The sequence below is a fragment of the Copadichromis virginalis genome, linkage group LG7, assembly GCF_057382275.1.
Source record: "Copadichromis virginalis isolate Kocher_CV1m ecotype Utaka linkage group LG7, C_Virginalis_male_GT1.1, whole genome shotgun sequence".
In the NCBI taxonomy this organism is placed as follows: Eukaryota; Metazoa; Chordata; class Actinopteri; order Cichliformes; family Cichlidae; genus Copadichromis; species Copadichromis virginalis.
In genome coordinates this window covers 58,421,819-58,442,280 of record NC_140624.1, presented here as the reverse complement: position 1 = coordinate 58,442,280, position 20,462 = coordinate 58,421,819, and the positions used below count along the sequence as shown (strand labels likewise).

General features: G+C 39.0%; 3 long non-coding RNA genes and 1 other non-coding gene across 5 annotated transcripts; 2 read left to right on the top strand and 2 right to left on the bottom strand.

Moving 5' to 3' along the window:
* The first annotated feature begins 276 nt into the window (after window positions 1-276).
* On the top strand, window positions 277-7,229 carry LOC146706320 (uncharacterized). 2 transcript variants are annotated; one of them, XR_014921495.1, is made up of 4 exons: window positions 277-570; window positions 2,433-2,570; window positions 5,471-6,620; window positions 6,698-7,229. It is a non-coding gene; the product is annotated as an uncharacterized LOC146706320 (long non-coding RNA). The 2 variants fall into 2 exon arrangements; XR_014921494.1 differs by having other exon boundaries at window positions 5,471-7,229.
* A 3,480-nt stretch (window positions 7,230-10,709) lies between these two features.
* LOC146706319 (U1 spliceosomal RNA) lies at window positions 10,710-10,873 on the bottom strand. The gene has a single exon (XR_014921787.1). It is a non-coding gene; the product is annotated as a U1 spliceosomal RNA (small nuclear RNA).
* Window positions 10,874-10,981: 108 nt separating this feature from the next.
* Window positions 10,982-13,644, top strand: LOC146706318 (uncharacterized). The gene is made up of 2 exons (XR_014921749.1): window positions 10,982-12,275; window positions 12,409-13,644. It is a non-coding gene; the product is annotated as an uncharacterized LOC146706318 (long non-coding RNA).
* A 3,915-nt stretch (window positions 13,645-17,559) lies between these two features.
* Window positions 17,560-19,885, bottom strand: LOC146706317 (uncharacterized). Its single transcript, XR_014921748.1, has 3 exons — window positions 18,704-19,885; window positions 18,472-18,535; window positions 17,560-18,073 (listed from the first exon to the last, which is right to left on the bottom strand). It is a non-coding gene; the product is annotated as an uncharacterized LOC146706317 (long non-coding RNA).
* Window positions 19,886-20,462: the final 577 nt, after the last annotated feature.

Here is a 20,462-nt window from a genome sequence, read left to right as displayed (position 1 = left end):
GAAATTTATCAGTAATGTTTACACAGATGTGTGTTTAATGAATCATTTATGTTAAATCACCCATGATGTATTAGGAAATATCTACACACTTATACATGGGCCCATTTGTAGTAACGATCACTGCTGTATGGACTGATCACATGGTTATATACCTGCAACACATCTGACAAGTGCAAACAGAAAATGGAGTGATCCATCACAAACTTCAACAATTTGCTCTTTTTAATCCACACAATGATTTTGGTTTGTGCTGATATCTTTGGAAAAATATTTCTTGACTGACAAGTTGGGATCTAACATCACAAACTGACATCTGGTGATACGATGTACCAAATAAAAATGGGCCTCAGTAGATGTCATGGTTCCCTTGCTCTCTTTTGCTGGCCTGCTTCTTTCTCTCTCCTCTTTCGGTGTATGCCTGTGTTGTTGTCCGTGTGCTTGTCTTTTTTAGGGTATGCTCCTCCATCTTCCCGTCCCTCAGTCACTTGTGAACAATCAGCTGATTACTCGCCTGTTCCTCGCGAGGTCTTCATGCTGGCTTCTAAACAACCAGATCATTGCAGTACCAAGGTAACGTATTATGCCACAGTCATGTCACATTTTCCATCAGTTCTTGCCTTTGAATTGAATAGAATAGAATAGAATAGAATAGAATTCAACTTTATTGTCATTGCACATGCACAGGTACAGGGCAACGAAATGCAGTTTGCATCCATCCAGAAGTGCTTTAGTGATATAGATATATTACAATATATATTAGCAATAATATAGATATGTGAGTATATTACAGAAATGGGTCTATTATGGTATGTTATAATGTACACGGTATGAAGTATGTTGTGAATATTCTATAACTATAAGTATGTACAGGCTGTAGTGAGTACAAGCTATGTACAGGATATGAACAGGATATAAATATGAAAAACTATACAGAATATGAAATAAATAACTTTACAGAATCTGGGATATACAGCTATACAGAAATGGGAACTATGCAAGTTGTAAACAGTTGTAGGATTAAAAATTATCGAATGTACAGAATGATTATTTACACAGAGCTATACAGTAGTGCAGTTAAGATAAGTGAGGGTGTAGATAGTTTCTACAGAGGCTGTATAAAGTGCTAGTGGTTGTGAGTGGTGGTTCAGTCCATGTTATTATTGTGTTTGAGGGTACAGTTGTCCATTGTGGGTGTGTGTATGTTCAGTCCATGAGTTTAACGTGGGTCAGATGTCAGGAGGCAGAGTTCAGGAGTCTGACAGCTGTGGGGAAGAAGCTGTTCCGGTACCTGGTGGTCTTAGTCCGGAGGCTCCTGTGGCGCCTCCCAGAGGGCAGGAGGGTGAAGAGTCCATGTGATGGGTGACTGGGGTCTTTGATGATTTTCCCAGCCCTTTTCAGACACCGCTTCCTGTAGATGTCTTTTATGGCAGGAAGTGGTGCTCCGGCGATGCGCTGGGCAGTTTTCACGACCCTCTGCAACGCCTTCCGGTCCGAGGCAGAGCAGTTCCCGTACCAGACTGTTATACAGTTGGTCAGGATGCTCTCGATGGTGCAGCGATAGAAGTTCACCAGGATGTCTGAGGACAGGTGGTTCTTCCTCAGAGTCCTCAAGAAGAAGAGGCGCTGGTGAGCCTTCTTGACCAGCTTGGAGCAGTTGGTCGTCCAGGTGAGATCCTCGGAGATGTGGACTCCCAGGAACTTGAAGCTGCTCACACGCTCCACAGCCGTCCCCTTAATGTGGATGGGTGGATGTGGGTCAGCATTCCTCCTGTAGTCCACGATGAGCTCCTTGGTCTTCTCGGTGTTAAGCAGCAGGTTGTTTCTGTCGCACCACTCAGCCAGACGATCCACCTCCTCCCTGTAGGCGGCCTCATCGTTGTCACTGATGAGGCCAATCACCGTGGTGTCATCTGCAAACTTAATGATGGTGTTGGAACCATCAGCAGGTCTGCAGTCGTGGGTGAAGAGGGAGTAGAGGAAAGGGCTCATCACACAGCCTTGTGGTACACCGGTGTTCATTGTGATGGTAGATGAGCAGCGGTTATCCAGCCGGACATGTTGGGGGCGGTTGGTCAGGAAGTCCAGTAACCATTTGCAGATGAGGGAACTGATACCCAGGTCTGTCAGTTTCCTGATGAGTTGTGAGGGGTGGATTGTATTGAATGCTGAACTGAAGTCTATAAACAGCATTCTGGCGTAGGTGTTGTTGTTGTCCAGGTGTGAGAGGACAGAGTGCATTGCGATGGAGACTGCATCCTCTGTGCTCCTGTTCCGGCGGTATGCGAATTGGTGGGGGTCCAGGGTGGGGGGGAGACAGGATTTGAAGTGTGCTAGGACCAGTCGCTCTAAGCACTTAGTGATGATGGGGGTGAGTGCTACTGGGCGGTAATCATTGAGGCAAGATGGGTTGCTCACTCTTTGTTTCTGTGCAGACGTTTCAGTGTTACGGATCTCCATGACCTTCTGTGACAGTGTCTGAGTGTGCCTCCAGACAACCTTCCCTACCTCTGCCCCGTCTCCTGGAGCCCACAGTGTTTATCCTGTATTGATAACTATCTGCAAATATACCTGTAAGACTTTACCACAGTGTCTCATCATCATTCTGTTGTTTTCATAACAGTACACTGTAGAAATAATGGACTGTCTAATAGGTATTGAGGTCATAGTGAATGTAGTTTATTAGTGTGTGTCGTAGTATGATTTTGTTGTTTATAGGATTTAAGATTAGAAAATAGAAAATAGTCCTGGGATGGGAACAAAGAACTGGGGTGCAGGGAAGTGGGGCAATTAACCCCAAACACAGGACAGTAGCAAGATTTACTGAGGGTGAGGGGCAGACAATTGCCAATGTACATTACCTTAAAAGGAGATGGGGGTCAGGGTGTCAGCACCCCAGGCCACTTTACCAGTGTTTTTCCATTGTGGGGGATTTACTGTAGAAATTGGAGACCAGAGACTATAACTGTAGCTGTTGTGTGAAACTCTTCAGATCAGCCTTTAGAGTAGGACTGCACAGGATGCAGTGTGCTGATCTCCAGATGCATCTGTAAGGAAAATGGGTAATAAAAGGATTGTGTGAAATTTGGAAACATCTCTGCGTGATCTCTACCGAGACAAAAAGAATTGGAGAGTCTCAACAACACTAAGTAGATATTCCACTAAATCTCATTTGTGATTTATGATAAATGTTACCGTTAATTATTTATATTTCTTTACGCTTCTGATTAATTTAGTAAAACTTCTAAACGATTTTTACTGTTGTCAGAAAATAAGACATTTCTAATTCTCTACAGACTTTTGAGCTGTAGTATAGATTGCAATAATAGTGTATGGTTGTTGTTTATAGCAGATGAAATAGCAGTATCGGGACAGATACGAGAGAAACGCTCTCGTATTTTAACATTAAACTCATAACTTTCCTTTTTGATGGTTTGCATTTGGCCTCTCAGGGCCACCACAGTACAGCCCCCCCCCCCCCCCCCCCCATTTTTTTTTAACTTAACCCAACAACATAGTTGGTTAAATTGTACAAAAAAAAAAATCATATGTGCCCATAAAAGAGGTCAAAATAACAGAACTCTACTCAAAGTTAACAACAACCAATACTGATACCTCAAACAAACTGACCTCACTAAAGAAGACAACGGGGGAAACTTAAATAGTGGCTGATCAGCCCACAAAAATCACAAAAAGGGGTAAAGCACACAAAAACCTAACTGAGACCAAAACCAGTTATTTATTATCCTGTAAATTAAACCTTATATTTAAAGAAAGACCAATGTGAATGCAGTGTTGTGTGTAAGCCTCTACACTGATATTACCACTGTGTGGCTGTAACTGCAGCCATCACACCGCCTGACCACGTTAAGGTGGTAATCTCTCAGGGGGAAAACAGAAAAACAAAACAACAAAAAAGAAAATAAAATAATGCTCATCAGATTCTAACAATTCAAAACATGACATTTACCTTAACTGGATGACCTATATAATAAATATATTCTAACCCAACAATAGTACTTCACACTATTGCCAATATTAACAAAACCAAAAAGGGTAAACCAAGTTATTTAAAAAAAGACAATTCACAAAGTCTTGAAAAATAGAAATAAAGAATAAAAATCCTCAATCCACTCTATAACAACAGTCTCCTGCTTCCCTGCAGATCAACACGTTCTCACTCCTAACTCGTCATATGTGCGACGCCCATACAGCATGTATCACTTCTCAGTTATTTATTGCACTTCTTGCTCGTCAGTGAGGCACTTTTAGTGCTTTATCTATTTTTGTGTGGGGACTTGTTATAAATCAGTCTTCAACCTTTAATCTCTCTCTGAAAATGACTGGGATTAAATGCAGTATAATAAACTTTCCTGAACGTGTGTCTTGTCATGATCTCCAGTGCTGCCATTTCATAGGATCTCCTGTCCAGGGCTTCTCAAACGTTGGTTGTTTTTATAACTCCTCTCACCTTCTGCTCTTGTGTCTGCTGTGATAAGCCTTTTATACTCACCCATTTTATTTCCATTTCTGTTTCTCACTATTTTTCTTAACAAGATTAAGCCAGAATCAAGGTATGACTCAAGTATGTGAGGAAATTCTACACTAATTGGTACCTGCGGTCTTTCTTCTGTTGCATACCACACCCCAAAGAATGGACACACATAATGCAGACACATTTTCAGTGACCCAAATAACATTCAAACACGCTCCGTATCATAACCTCCTTTTTGTTTGTGTTTATTTTAAGCAGTTGATTTAACATAAGGATTAAAATAGAAAGAACAATCCTTGAAATAACACATGTGTGTGAAATACATAATAAAAAACATAAAATAAATAAAATAAATAACTATGTCAAACCTCCTGAGATCCAGCCTCACAATCACTTGTTCTATGATGACTAAAGGAAGTTTATTTACTTCACAGACCCAGTGACGCCCATTCAGTTTCATTATCCAGGAAATAACAGCTGATGCTCACTTCTGTTTAAGACACAGTCCAATCTTAGGTTCCTCATCCTGAGTGGAACAATGGGTCTATAGAATAGAATAGAATAGAATAGAATAGAATAGAATAGAATAGAATAGAATGCCTTTATTGTCACTATACAGTTGTACAGAGCATCTCATACTCAGTGTAAACATGCTGGGGGGGGGGGGGGGGGGGGGTACCGTTCTGCAGCGCTATGTACATATGGACAGTATTAACATGAGGAAAAACATATATATATATAAAATGTACAATATACAAGACGTAAGTAATATGTAATAAATAGTGTTATGTATATACAGTTGAGTATTGCACATGGAATTGGTATAAATAGTGTTATGTATATACAGTGTGAGTACAGCTGCCTTTTTCAGATCATCTCTACATTATATGAGTTGATGATTCTAGCATTACAGAAAATGTCTTAATTATTCCAGACTGAGCTGTGGTGAGATCTTTTATTTTCTTTCTTGTGTTTCAGTGACAGCCTTAGCCATCACAGCCGGGCAGGTAACAAACCTATTTGCTTATTTATTTATTTTTGTCTCTAAAACTCATAAATACATATCAATACATGTATTCATTGTGAAGCATCCTGATGATCAGTAACCAAGTGTTTCTTCCTGAAACAATTACATGTAACTGTGCTGCAGTGAGGATAATACGATGTAGTATTAGGGCAAAGTTAAGAAAGGTATTATCGATCATTTTGAGAATAAAGTCAAAATGTGGAGATTACAGCTGTCTCAAGGCAAGCTGCCATGGTTGCTACTGTATATCATCTGAGTTGGTGAAACCGTACTTCAGAATTGGTTTTAGCAAGAAGGAAACATGAGCTAAAATAACCAGAACACAACTTTAAAATGCTTTTCACCAGGAGTTTTAGCTCATGAGCTAAAACTCCCTGGTTTTAGCTCATAAACGCAGTGTGGTGATAAGTATTAGGTTGTACCAAAAAAAGGGCTGGTAATAATAATAATGGATTGCATTTATATAGCGCTTTTCAAGACCCTCAAAGCGCTTTACAATTCCACTATTCATTCACTCTCACATTCACACACTAGTGGAGGCAAGCTACAGTTGTAGCCACAGCTGCCCTGAGGCAGGCCGACAGAAGCGAGGCTGCCATATCACGCCATCGGGCCCTCTGGCCTCTACTAGTAGGCGGTAGGTGAAGTGTCTTGCCCAAGGACACAACGACCAAGACTGTCCGAGCCGTGGCTTGAACCGGCAACCTTCCAATTACAAGACAAACTGCCAACTCTTGAGCCACGATCTAATGGACAGATGCAAGGTTATCGATGGTTACATCCTCGTGTAATAAAGAAGTTGAATGTTGTATCACACAATGGCTGATCAATTTGTTTCACTAACTCATCTAAATAAGGAATTTTGTAGCAGAAACAGTAATTATAGCAGTTTGTTGTGGGACAGTAATGTCCATATCAACAACTTTTTTCTTGTGGCTCTAAAACTCCATCGTAGCGTAGAGCCTCCCCGTCTTCTCTGTAGCTCAGTTACTTGATCTAAATCCTTGATCAGCTGTGTGCTGAGCTATGGCCCAGTTAGATGTTAATGTGTGTTCTTATGTTGTGTTATAGTGACAGCTGTGTGTACTGCTGCAGGAGCAAGTAAGCAGTTTATTTATCTTTAACTAATTTGAATCAAAGCCCGATCCATGTCTGATACATGTCTTGTCTTCCTGCAGTAGGTGCTGTAGTCACTGCTCCTGCTCTTCTGGGAGCTGCAGGTTTCAACTCAGCTGGAATAGCTGCAGGCTCCTGCGCTGCAGGCATGATGTCGTCTGCTGCAGCTTCTAATGGAGGAGAAGTGACAGCCGGAGGTGTGGTGGCTGTTTTGCAGTCAGCAGGTAAATATATAATTAGATGTTTTATTAGGATTTTAACTTACAACAACATGCAAAAAGAAGAAGTTCATGGCTTTGGGCCTTGGATTCCAGGCCGGAGTTGTGTCCTCAGCCTGTAGTCTGACTTGGAGGAAGAAAACTAAATCTTGTGGACCCCATTGCAGTGTGAGTGTGGTGGTTTCTTACTGGTCAATAGTAGACCTTACTACAGTCTTGTACGGGAGTCATTTTGAACCGTACGTAACATTTGACGTTTGTCGACAGGATTTTTATTCAGCATACAAAACCACCTGCCTTAGACTGATCAATATGGCTGATGAACTATCTGAAACCGTTAATATGGTGTGTGTGAATATCAAATAAAGTCTTATGAATCAAATTATGTCAGTCCTTCGTGACATGTATCACTTGTTTTTTTTTGGAGTGTTTTTTTTCTGTTTTTTAATTTTGTTATCCACATGAAAAATTCCAAAACTGCAGATTTTAGACACTTTAGACCTAAAATGTATATTCATTAGGGGAAAAAAACATTCATTTGTGATAGTAAACGTAAAACAACCTGAAAGACTCCATGTGACAGTCAGAACATTGAGCTTAACAAGTAAGGTCCAGTTATTTGTTTTAACAAACATTTCAAGCACATCCTCTAGTCTATTTGTAGGATTGTTGGCTGTCCACTCAAGAAGTTCAGAATACAAAAAGCAGAATAAGAGATTTTTGACTACCCGACTTCTGTCTGTATTAAGAGTGGCCTTTGGTGTCATATTTCAGCTGCTGCACATGTCAATTGATTTTGTAACACCAAGACTTTAATATTTGAGACTGCTATTAAGCAGGTCAAAAATGAAATTTCATGCTCATCTGAGGCTACATATATACAAACCCGATTTACTTCACACCACATCATTTTTCATATGTAGGAAAAGGTAAGTTCATCAGATGAAACTTAAAGGATCTTTGGCTCACGTCTTCATCTGGATCAGCGGTCCCCAACCCCCGGTCCGTGAGTCCTTTGGTACCGGGCCACGAGAGTTGAGGCTCAGGTGTGAAATGTCAAGTCAATGAAAGTAGAAAAATGTTTTAATATATATTAATTTTATAGTATTTTGTAAACGTAAACAGGGGTGGCCATTTTTGGCCACGAACAAGCTGAGAGGGAGTTTTTTTGTTTTTCTGTTACTGCACACAAAAAAACAAAGATACATAAAACTCATTGATACTTTTAATTATTGCTATGCATCTAACCTCCATCATGGTTAGAAAATAATTCAGTTTGCATGTTTTATTTGGAAAAAAATTGGGGTTTTGTGATTTTTTCCATTTATGAGTTCCTAGGATTATGTGATCTAACTGGTATTTAAAGGGTTAGAATTCTGAATTTGAATGAAATTTTGATTTTCATGAACAGCACTGATGCTAATCTAAAAAATCAAGTAAAAAAAAGTGGAAATTTTTCTTAATATATATGAATTTTATAGCATTTTGTAGTTGTAAACAAGGGGTGGCCATTTTTGGCCACGAACAAGCTGAGAGGGAGTTTTCATGTTTTTGCTCTCTCTGCACAAAAATAACAATGCATTATAATCAATGTTGATGTGAATCAATTACATGACCCATACTCTACTATTAATAATACAAGAAATTTCAGTAGCAACTCAATTATATAAAATTGCAAGATTTGAGGTTGTCTTCCAGCTAGTCGCAGTGGACAAACAAACTGGTGTTTAAAGGGTTAAAAATGTAAAAAGTAATAATTATTTTATATTTATGAAAAGAACTGAAGTTACTTAAAAGCTTTATGCAGATAAAATGGCAAAATAAACATGAAAATAACAGACCTAATCTGTTGGTGGCCACGAACAAGCTGAAAGGGTAGTGATTTTGAACAAAGGCAAGGCAAGGCAAATTTATTTGTATAGCACAATTCAACAACAAGGTGATTCAAAGTGCTTTACAGAGACATTAGAAACAAAAACAAATAAAAAGTATGATTTAAAATTGATTAAAACAAGCAAACAAACAAACTAACTAAACACACACATTTCACACCTGTTCGTGCGATCTGAACCCTTATCGTAAGGGGAGCTACCAGTCCTTCTGTGGACGAGCTACTTTCTATTTTAAATTCCCTGAATTTAAAATACTCTCTAGACCCAGTCTAGACCCAGCTGGGGAGCTACCCAGAGCTCTAACCCACTTAACAAACAAACAAACAAACAAAGCAGTATGTAAAATCAAAACAGATAAAATCAGAACAGTAGATAAAATCAGTAGTTAATGTAAGTTTTGAAATTTAAGCTTAACTAATTAACAAACAAACAAAACAGTATATAAAATCAAAACAGATAAAATCAGAAATAGATAAGATCAGTAGTTAATGTAAGTTGAGAAACTGCTTTTTCAATGATCTTACTTAAAAACGGGAGATTTGAGATCGGCCTGTAGTTGTTCATTTGTGTCTTGTCAAGATTGTCCTTTTTCAGTATAGGTTTGATTACAGCAGTTTTTAGTGGTTCTGGAAACACACCTGACATTAAGGAAAAGTCGACGATCTGTAACAGGTCTGACTCTAAAGTCTTTGAGACCTTTTTGAAAAAACTTGTTGGCAGGACATCTAAACAGCAAGAGGAGGAGTTCAGTTGACCTAAGATGTCCTCCAGGTCTTTGCTGTTAATCGGGTGAAACTCTTTGATGGTGTTTAAACAGTTTTTCAGTGGACACAGTACATATCCTGGATCTGCTGTTGATGTACCAACTGCTTGTCTAATCTTTTGGATTTTGTCTGTGAAGAATTTGGCAAAGTCATTGCAGGCCATGGTTGAATGAAGTTCAGCTGCCACTGGCACAGGAGGGTTTGTTAGCCTGTCAACTGTAGAAAATAAGACCCGAGCATTATGGCTGTTTTTAGTGATGATGTCAGAGAAGTAGGACCTTCTTGCACTCCTCAGTTGTAAATTATAATTGTGAAGTTTCTCTTTATAGATGTCATAGTGAACCTGGAGGTTTGTTTTTCTCCATCTGCGCTCAGCTTTCCTACACTCTCTTTTTTCATTTTTCACTAGTGTGGAGTTTCTCCATGGAGACTTTTTCCTTCCAGAGATAACCTTCACCTTAATGGGGGCAATAGTATCCATTACATTTAACAGTTTTGCCTTAAAGCTATTGACGAGCTCATTGACTGAACCTTTGGACAGGTCAGGTGTTAATGGGAAGACCTGGTTAAAGATCTCACTACTGTCTTCAGTTATACACCGTTTTGTGATCACTGCTGTTGATATATTTGTGTGGGCTGAGATTTTACTTTCAAAGAAAACACAGTAATGATCAGATAAGCCCACATCAGACACAGCAATGTTTGAAATGCTCAGGCTTGGAGATCAGTAGGTCAAGAGTGTGTCCTCTATTATGTGTGGCCTCTGTTACATGCTGAGTCAGCCCAAAGTTGCCCAGAGTGTTACTCAGGTCTTTAGTCCCTTTGTCCTGAGGGTTGTCCACATGGATGTTAAAATCCCCAACAATAATTACACAGTCGAAATCAACACAGATCACAGACAGCAGTTCACTGAGGTCATTAATGAATCATTTCAATGTAAGCAGCTGTCTCCTGGAAGTTTTCAGTCTTTTGAATATGTGGCTTTACAGCTGAAGGCCCCATCCAAAGTTGTGTTTGTTAATGTTTACAGGCCTCCCAAATGCTGCACAGACTTTTTTAAATAAGACAGCATCCCCTCCTCCTCTCCTGCTTACCCTGGCCTCACTGATAAAACTGTAGTTAGGAAGCCAGAAGATTGCATGACGTCGTCATTGAAAATAAGCGCAAACATTCCCACTCATTTTTCTTTCAACATATGATGAGGGGAGAGCGCGAACGCAGTCCCCACTACCAGAAATTATGTAGTCGAGATCCCCACATTTGGGGAATTCGCAGGCTGTCAGCAAAGCCAGAGTGCAATGGCTGAGCCTCGGCCTGAGAGAACCATCTTCGTGATCATGGTATCTCTCCTACCAGGTAAGTATGAATTCTTTAGCTCACATATGGGGCAGTCTTTCACACACAAACCCTGCACACTCACGGTGCTCACAATCTCAAAATCAACACAAACACAGCCTGTAGGAAGCTGGGACTACACACTATTTATATATACACATGAAGCAGTTTCCAACAGAGCCCCATAAGGTTATTTAGCTTTACAAATACCGGGAGAATTTCCCATCATGCATTGCTGTATCTGCGCAACAAGAGCTAGCTGAAAGATAACTTTTTTTCATCCATTTAACCTCCTTAAATCCACCAACAAACCACCAGAAGTTCAGCTAACTCAAAGGTAAAGCACGCTGCTAAACGAGTTTGTCTGATACTCGGGAAAAAGAGGATAAACGCAAAAGTTTTCTAGTTGAAGCACAGTCACTTCCGGTCTTTTCGTTAACTGCTGCTAGGCAACCAACAGTTTCCCGCTACGGTCTCGGAGTATGAACAGTGTTGCTCACGAAAACACGTCTGTGAACATGTCCGTGTGCAACAAACAACCAGAAAACAATCCAAATAAAAACACTAAAAATTTACTCATTAACAACGACTGAATTCACTCAGAGCAACTTTTTGCTTTGGCGGGAGTTTATTACCTGCTAAAGATGGCAGGAAGTCTCAAATCACGCGGGTCCGGCGCACATACACGTCTGGATGGTACAGCATAACCAGGTTAAGACATCTCTAAAAAAATATATTTTTGAGTGTTTTTCAGTGTTTTTAATTATTTGTTTTAATTTTGTTTATTTTCCATTGTTCACTGTGGCCTGATAAACATTTTATCAAAATATATTTCATAAGGCCATCGCTAAATATTTACAAGAAATCAGGCATTATACAGTGTGTAAACTTCAGTGTGATTTGGATGCTCAGCAGAAAATGTAGCCAGATATCAGCTGGGTTTAGATACATTTCAGATAAGAAAACCTTTGTTAGTCCCAGAGTTGGGAAATTCAAATTGTTACTGCAGCAGAGTACACAAGGCAGGAACAAATGAACACACACAGCATACCTAACAGCAATAATGCTATGCAAAAATAGAAGAAATATAGACTAAGAAATAGATAAGTACTTATATATGTAAGTCTATTTATCTATATCCATAGCCATCTATCTATATATATCTACATACATACATATACTTATATATGATGTAATAATACAGATTACTATTAGAAGAAGAATGAAACACAAGAAAACCCCAGGAAGGAGATCCTGTTTATTTTAATACCTGCAGTTGCCATCCCATTGGTTATCGCTTGCCTCTTCTTTCTGGTTTGCTTGTGTCGCAATAAACATAAGGCTTCAAATGACACACCACCTCGTTCCCAGCTCAGCAGCTCACCCTCCCAGGACACGGAGCTGTCGCCCCTGAATCATCAAAAACAACAGGTAGCAATAATAATAACAAGGTAACATTAAATATGGTCACAGTAAATGTGATTTACATACATTTGTTTAAGTATTGTTGAATTCTGGTGGCCAGAGTCTTTGGTGACATGTATTTATTGTTTCATGGCTGCAGGCGAAGCTGCGTGAGATTAACATGTCAGCAGTGCGATTTATGGAGGGGCTCGGTGAGGACCGGTTTGGCAAGGTGTACAAGGGCCACCTATATGGCACAGTACCTGGTGAGCAGACCCAAGTGGTGGCCATAAAAACTTTAAAGGACAAGGTAGATTCTGCTCTTTGTGAGGAATTTCACCATGAAGCTATGGTCCGTTTCCATCTGCAGCACCCAAACATTGTTTGTTTGCTTGGCGTGGTCATTTCATAGTGCAGTGGTTGGGTGTTAATAGGTATTAACAGGTATTGCACACTGATATATGCAAAGACCCCAGTGTGTGAATATGTGGTGTACATTCATTGCTGTTGTGCAGTGTACAGTCTGACAGCAGCTGGAGGGAAAGGCCTCCAAAATGTCCACTTGGAACACGGCCTGTCACTGAAGGGTGACCTGTATGGGGTGGGAGCTGTTATCTGACAGGGATAACTACCTCCACTGGGTCAAGAGGACATCCCAGAACAGAGCTAGTTTTCTTGATGAACCTGTTCAGTTTCTTCCTATCCCCAGCAGACCACACCATAAAACATGGACAATACCACCACAGCGTCTGAGGTCTTCAGGAGCTCTCCCTGCTCCCTTCCAAAAGACTTCTCTGTTGCAAATACAACCGTCTTTATCCTTTTGTGTAGATGTACACTCTGTTGTTACTCCAGATCCGTTTATTAATCAGATCACTTATATGAGTCAGCTATCTTAATGCCCATTCTCTGGATGTTCACTGGTGTAGGTGGAGTCCACTACCTGCTCCTTGGTTTTCGGAGTGTTGATCTGGAAGTGGTTCTGCTGGCACCAGTTGACAAAGTCCTCAGTCAGTTCTCTGTATTCCCTGTTGTCCTGTTGTACACATCGAGGAGATGCTCTCATTGCCCACCCATTATTTTAAAATAGAGATAGCCTACATAGTTCATACATATGAGAGACCATTATGAGCCAATTAGGAGAAAGCATTAAATGAGCTGTGGGCCACTGCTGGCACTGTCATCACATTGGAGGGTCACTTTAGTGTTCAAGTAGTATAAAAATGTTTGTCTTTAAACAAGAAAAAACTCACTAATATTTCAGAAAATGTAGTGTTTTGTTTTAATTTTCAAATATTGTATAACAAGGCAAAACTGCAAATGTGAATGCAAATTCTTTTTCCTCAATCTTAATTAACTAAAACCTTTCATTGAATAAAAAAAGAATTGGCACTCAGACATGTGGCAGCACTTTGCTATAATTTTTGTTTTATTTAACAAAATAAAAATGCAGACATAAGTGTACATTTATGTCTACTAGTGAAAATTGTTTTCTTTACAAATAACTCTCACTGAACTAACACAGCCAATCCCTCAACATGGTTTTACTCTCTGCTCATATTGCCTTCATATTAAATCATTTTTTGCTTTTTATAGAAGTTATTTTCACATTGCACTCAACAACAAAATCCCCCGTAACAAAAACTAACTTCAAGGACCAAAATGCACAATATTTCCTCACGTCAACAGTACGGGTGGCAAGTAGGGGTGATGTGGGCCTCACGCAAGTCGGCCCCGGGCCGTGTGTTTCAGACCGCTGATTCACCTACTGTCACTATAGTGAAATTACTGTTTTTGTTTTGAAAGGTGGATGCTGGCAACCATCTTGGAAGAGAACAATACAATCTGTTGTAAGGCCTTCACTGGAAAATTGTGTATTTAGAATATAATACCAACATGTCATTTGAAGATAACATAGTACTTCAGTGACCAAATAGTATTTGGGTAAAAGTCACTGAATAGTGTTGGAATAAAGTGTGAAATTTGTGAAGAATTAAAATATCCAGGAGCTCAAATTGGATATTTTGTTTCAATCATATTTTATCAACACAAATTGCACAGGTTTATTGAATATGAATAACTTCACCTCAGTTGTTTAAGCTCCTGCCAAAGCAAAACATCTGTGTGCAACCAGTGTCCACTATTGAATTAAGTAAACCCAACATGTTCTTTTTCAGTGCATAATCACATTTAGTGAAATAAACTATTAAACCAGAATTACATATTAGGATTTAGCCAAGTGTTAGGATGTAATGCAGAGAAGTATTTCTAGTAGGCTTTTTTTCATATGCCTGTTTTCATTTTATTTTCTAATTTTTAAAGAAGGCTTTAGAAAGGTCAAAATAAATCTTCTGTAAGGGAGTATCAGCTATTCTAGTAGAATTTATTTTACCAATGCAAGGGTGCATTAATACCTTGTAATACAACATATCTATTTCATAAAGGGTGAACACAAATTTCCAAAGAGACTTCCTGGCAGCTGCCATTTTAAGTATAACCTCTGGTACGGGCACGTTCAGTTTGCAGCAGCTATACAACAGTGGCCTCTAGAGGTGTTTACACACTATGACCAAATCAGACAATGCAACACAACACGCAGGTCGCCCCAATGAATTGATTAGGCTGGTAGCAGTGACTTGTTAACTTATCATTTATCAAGCATATCTCCCATGAATGATATGAAATAATTTAGAGACATAACATTGACTAAACAAAGTAGAAGCTGCAATCAGTTTTTAGGAAAGTGAGTTTAATAAGAGTAGGTGAAATAATGCAGTAATTTTCTTAGATTTTATAATCCCTTTATAAATCATGTTGGCTACTGCCTATTTAGCAGTGCAACAAGAGCATTAGACAAACAAACAAATAAATAAACAGTCAGCAAAAACAAAAAAGTTAGTACCCAGGGATAAAAATGTTGAGTATGAAAGGGAAACCTAATGGACAGATGTGATGCCTGAACAGTGGTGGCTTTAAGTGATGTATCAACTTAAACATGCATCCACAGTCTATGTTACATAAGTACGATGATCAGTGGTGACGGCTGGCGCCACTTTGGAAGCAGAAACTGTTGGTTTGAAAGCCTTTAGTGTCTCCTTGTGGCGGGACTCTTATACTGTACTGTGAGATGTCGAGCAGTGACACCCCCCCGTCACTCTGGCTCCTACCTCAAAGCACACTGTGCGCTGTCGATCTTACGTGCTGCACAATAATATTCAATATTTAGTATTTACTGTTATATTCACATAGATCATCGCGATGATGTTATTTATTATATTGCTCTCTTTTTTTTTGCTCGTTTTCTCTTTTTTCTTTCCTGACAGGTGATCCAGGTGATTGATATATGTATTTTTTTGTCTGTTTGTTTTTCTTTTTTGTCCTTTATCACGTTCCTCTTCCCCGCTGTTTTTCTTTCCCTCTTTCTTTCTCCATTTTCTTTCCCGCAGTCAAATCTGTCCCATGTTTAGCAAGTGAAAATAAAACAAAATAAACAACAAAAGCAAAGGTGAATCAAATAGATCATTAAGGCAAGGCTGGGATGGTCCATTTGGTAAAGTAAATCTGTTGGGCATCTTTCTTTGTCTTTACACAATAATTCTGATGGCAAAAGAACCAAACGGGACACGCAAAAAAAAGAAAAGAAGATGTCGAGCAGTGTCAGTAGTATGCTAGAAAGTGATACATTAACATTTCTGGGGTCACCATGAAGAGCTCACTTCCTTTCTTGCTCAGTGTGTAAAATGTGGTACTTAATGGATTGAAAAGAAAAAGGATGGCACCCTTGTAGTTCACACAGGTGGTGATGATTCAGGGTTTTAATTTGTAAGGTTTGAATTTTGAGCCATCATAAATTTTAAACCAGGAAAGTATAATATTTAACACATAAGTCAAAGCTAATATAGCTGCTCATATATAGCTACTTATAATTTGAAGAGCTGCCTACACCAATGAGTAGACTTCCCAGAATGGAAACAGCACTCTTTGTGAGGTTGGAGAAAACAGTCAAGTTGTTAAGAACTCTGACTGAGAAGAATCCGCCCGTGTACAGCAGCAGGCTGCCTTCCTAGAATTTGGATATCCCCCGTGCGCTCGTCTCTGTATTATGTGCATTACCTCTCTTGGAAAATTAAAACCACAGCAGCTTTTTATAGTTTTCTTCATTCACTATCAGCTTACACCAAAAGTCTACTCTGAAGAAGATTATTCAAAACATGCAACACAGTCACCAATCCCAGCAAATCCACCCCTAAGTCAGACTGTACAATACAGAAAATAAAAGAGCTACAGCTCAGACTCTACAGGCTTCAGTTAGCATGTTAAATGTGAAAGCTCAGTTAGAAAAAGACTGAACAAAAACGGCCTGAGTTTAGCAATTAACCAAAGTGACAAACATTGCTCTAAATAATACTCCCCTAATCCAAGTAGTCACCCAAACCTGGACGTGGATTTAGAGGCCCGAGGGCCATCTCACACGTTTATTCAGAATAAAACAAGTTTCAATTAAAAAAATCAAAATCTTGTGGACGTATGCCTTTTACATGTTGGTAAAATGTTTAGGATGAGATGGAGATATAACACTCATGCACCCTGAAAATTATGAAGGTCTAAACATGTATCAAAGGGACTCACTGAACATCAGTGGATTTCTATGGGGCAAACGTACTTAAACTAGCCACTGTGACCATTGAGGCAGAGCAGAATGAATGATACTGACGGGAACTATGAGGGTTTGTAGTTAAATTCCTGCTCTTACACACTGTAAAATCGAATTAGTTAGAACTCAAAATAATTGAGGAAACTCGTTGCCTCAAAAAAATTGAGTAAAGCTTAGCTAAAAATGACTAAATTAGGACAACTTATTTATTTTGAGTACTCTGTACAAGCTCATTTGTTCCCAGAACTCAAGAAAATTGGATCAAGTTTACGTAAGTTGACCAAGTTAGGGCAACTTACTCATTTTGAGTACACTGTAAAGCCTTGTTAGTTCCCAGAACTCAAAAAAATTAAGGAAACTCATTGCCTCAAAAAAACTAAGTAAAGCTTACTTAAGATGACTGTTAGGACAACTTATACAGTGCAAGTCTGCAGTATTAAGAATAACTTGATATTTCTGACTGTACAGTGCTAATTGTTTACTTACTGACAAACATTTCAAGTTCAACTAAATGAAAAAACAATTTGTGGTAACCTGAATATCGTTAGCTTCATAGCATAAGTGCCTAAGTCATTGACTTAGTCAAATGACTTAGGCAATTATGCTATGAAGCTAACGATATGATTAAAAATAATTAACAACACTTTTTGTCTTGATGTTAAAATCAGACCAACTTTTATTTTCAAACACAACAAAGTATAACAGCCAACATACTGGACACTGTTCTGCTGAACAACAAACAATTATATTGCCATCACTGTTATAATCTTACAATGAAACAAGGTCGCAGATGTAGTTATTCTGAAAATAAGTTTAGGCCTACCACAAGTTTGTTTTGTACTTACATTACTTATATAATCAAAATAAAAATATGTGTTGTTCTGTCACAAGTGCAGTCTCTAATTTAAACAACACATTTGTTTTGCATTCCAACACATGAGCTGGAATGTTGTAATGTTTTAAGGATGGCTTGTTTCCAGTCCAGGCATTACTGCCTGAATGACTATCATGGATCGAGGTGATCCAAATGTAGGTGCAGAAGAAAGTCTTTAACTTCCCTTAAGTACAGTGGCAGTGGATGTGGGTTGGAGATGCAATGAGCTTGAACCTGCAGGCGACCATCTTCACTGACCACACCATCTGTGACGGAGGACTCATCTCTCCTGGTGTCCTGCAAGCAAACAATCATATTTTTTGGAACATGAACTTAATTGCTTTCTTAAAACATTTTTTTCTGCATTTGGTATAAAACAGACTCCAATTTGGACAATCTCAGGCTCCCTCCCCACTGGAGAGGTGACATTCAATGTCCCAATTGTCAGTCTGGATAGCCCTGACCCCCACCCGACACACAATAATGTCATGAAAGTATCATTTTAAAAAGGGCTATGCAAACATGGCCAATAACTTTCATTCTAATGATGTGCAAAATGATTTGGGCACAAAACAAATTTTGCTGTTAGAAAACTTGCAGACTTCACTATATTCAGTGTAGACCCTCTAAACTAAGTTTGGGGGATGTGATCTTTCAAGAAATGCAGACCAAACTGTTGTTGTTTGTTTACTTACACAGCATGTCTTGTAGAATTAACTGGAGTCACCAGCAACAGCCTAGTGCAGTCATATCTCAAGTCTAATAACAGAAGACAGGAAAAGATCAGTAAAGAAACAACTTCCCCAAACCAAAAAAGAAGTAAAACAATAAGTAAAACAGGCTGATCTAAAGTATGCTTAAAGTTCAGCCTGAATAATATAAATGTCACTGACAGTTGCTAATATATTGGAAAACCAAAATACTTACCACTGAGTTGATGTCTTTCTGTCCAACAGCAGGAGTGCTGGTCCCGAGCCTCAAAGACAGTATGAAGCAAGCAGAGGGAGAAAAAACAGAACATTTTTCAGAAACCGATTTGATCCTTAATGGCTGTGCAATCATTGTAACATAGAGTTTGCTTATGTTGTTAAATAAAGGCTAGATTTGACATTAATAGATGCCACAGATGTTCAAGGTGCCACAAAGCATGAAAAAAATAGACATCTCAGAAAACGTCGGGGCATTTTTGCAAATATGTGATGTCTTGATAAATCGAGCAGATATTTGAACTTTCGACAGCTACATTCTCGCCTGAAAATATCTTAAAAGTTGATTTTGTGACCCAGAAAAAGCAATAAGCCGCGCTCCTCCGCCATTGGCGAGCTTACAAGTACGCACAGGCTCCGACAACCATGGCCGACATATGCGATCCTCCTTTCCCCTAGATTACCCTTTCTGGGTCACAAAATAACCTTTTAAGATATTTTCAGTGGAGAATGTAGCTGTGTAATGCTCAAATATCTACTTAATTTATCAAAATATCACATATTTGCAAAAGTGCTTCCACGTTTTCGGAGAGCTCTGTTACCCACCAGCGCGATAGCTGACCGGGAGGTCAAGGCTTGATAAGAGTCCGCAAGCACAGCTAACTCTTGGCTTATTGTTTTCACCCCCCCGAAGAATTTTGTCTGGGCTCTTATCTCACTTTTTTATTTCAAACAATCAACAGAAAATTTCACAGACATATTTTTATATAAGGTTTTTAAGGCTGTGGTGTTAATTTTTAAGTAACATGAGCCCAGCCGCAGCAGCAACGCTAGGCTAACACTAACTAGCTAGCACGATTATAAACCTGGTGCTAAACTAAGAGAAGCCACAAAATCAGTTTGAATAAGAGTAAACATTTACTCACCAAGTCAGTGTATCAGGTAAAGATCCACAGCAATGACAACAATAATCCCTTGAGCTGACGCTTTTCTAGGTTTGCTCAACATATTCCATAAAAAATGCTGGCACCATGAACATGCGGACTGATCCGTGCTAGGGAGGAGGACGGTAGTGACGTGGCATTTTCAAAACACATCTTTCATCCTTCCACACTGAGAAGAAAAACTTCCATCTTACTTAGTTTTTCTAAGTTAAGACAACTCAAATAAATTGAGTTTATCAGCATTTCTATAGCGGACAGAACCACCTGCTTTAATCTACCATGATGCTCTGTGTTATGTTGTCATGGCAATATGAAGTCAAATAAATACAAATATATAAACTGCACATTTGAAGGAGGACAAGAAGACAGGCAACTGGAAGAGCTTTTGAAGCAGGAAAACTTTTCTGGATTACTCTTAATTTAACTGGAAATTTTGCGAATACAAGTCAAGGAGGAAACAAGGAGGCAGGTTGGATTATATTTGAGGACAGGACGCACGAAGGAGAAGCATGAGGAGAGAGGAAACAGCAGAGCGATGGTGCAGAGCTAATCGTGGATCAAGTCGAAGAAGCAAGCATCAAAACTGTGAGTAAACATAACACATAAAGACTTAAAAATTACTGTGCTGATTAAGGAAACATTAAATTTGGTTAGTTTGGGGTCTGCAGCTTCAGGTTTGTGGGTTCAGTTGGTCTCAAAATTGAGGAAAGACAAAAAAATTTCTTTTGAAAGGTTGTTGGAGGATTTTTACTGTAAGAAATATCTGGGTGTGCAACTGCTTTTATTTAAAAAAAAAATTAATTTTATTTAGTCACA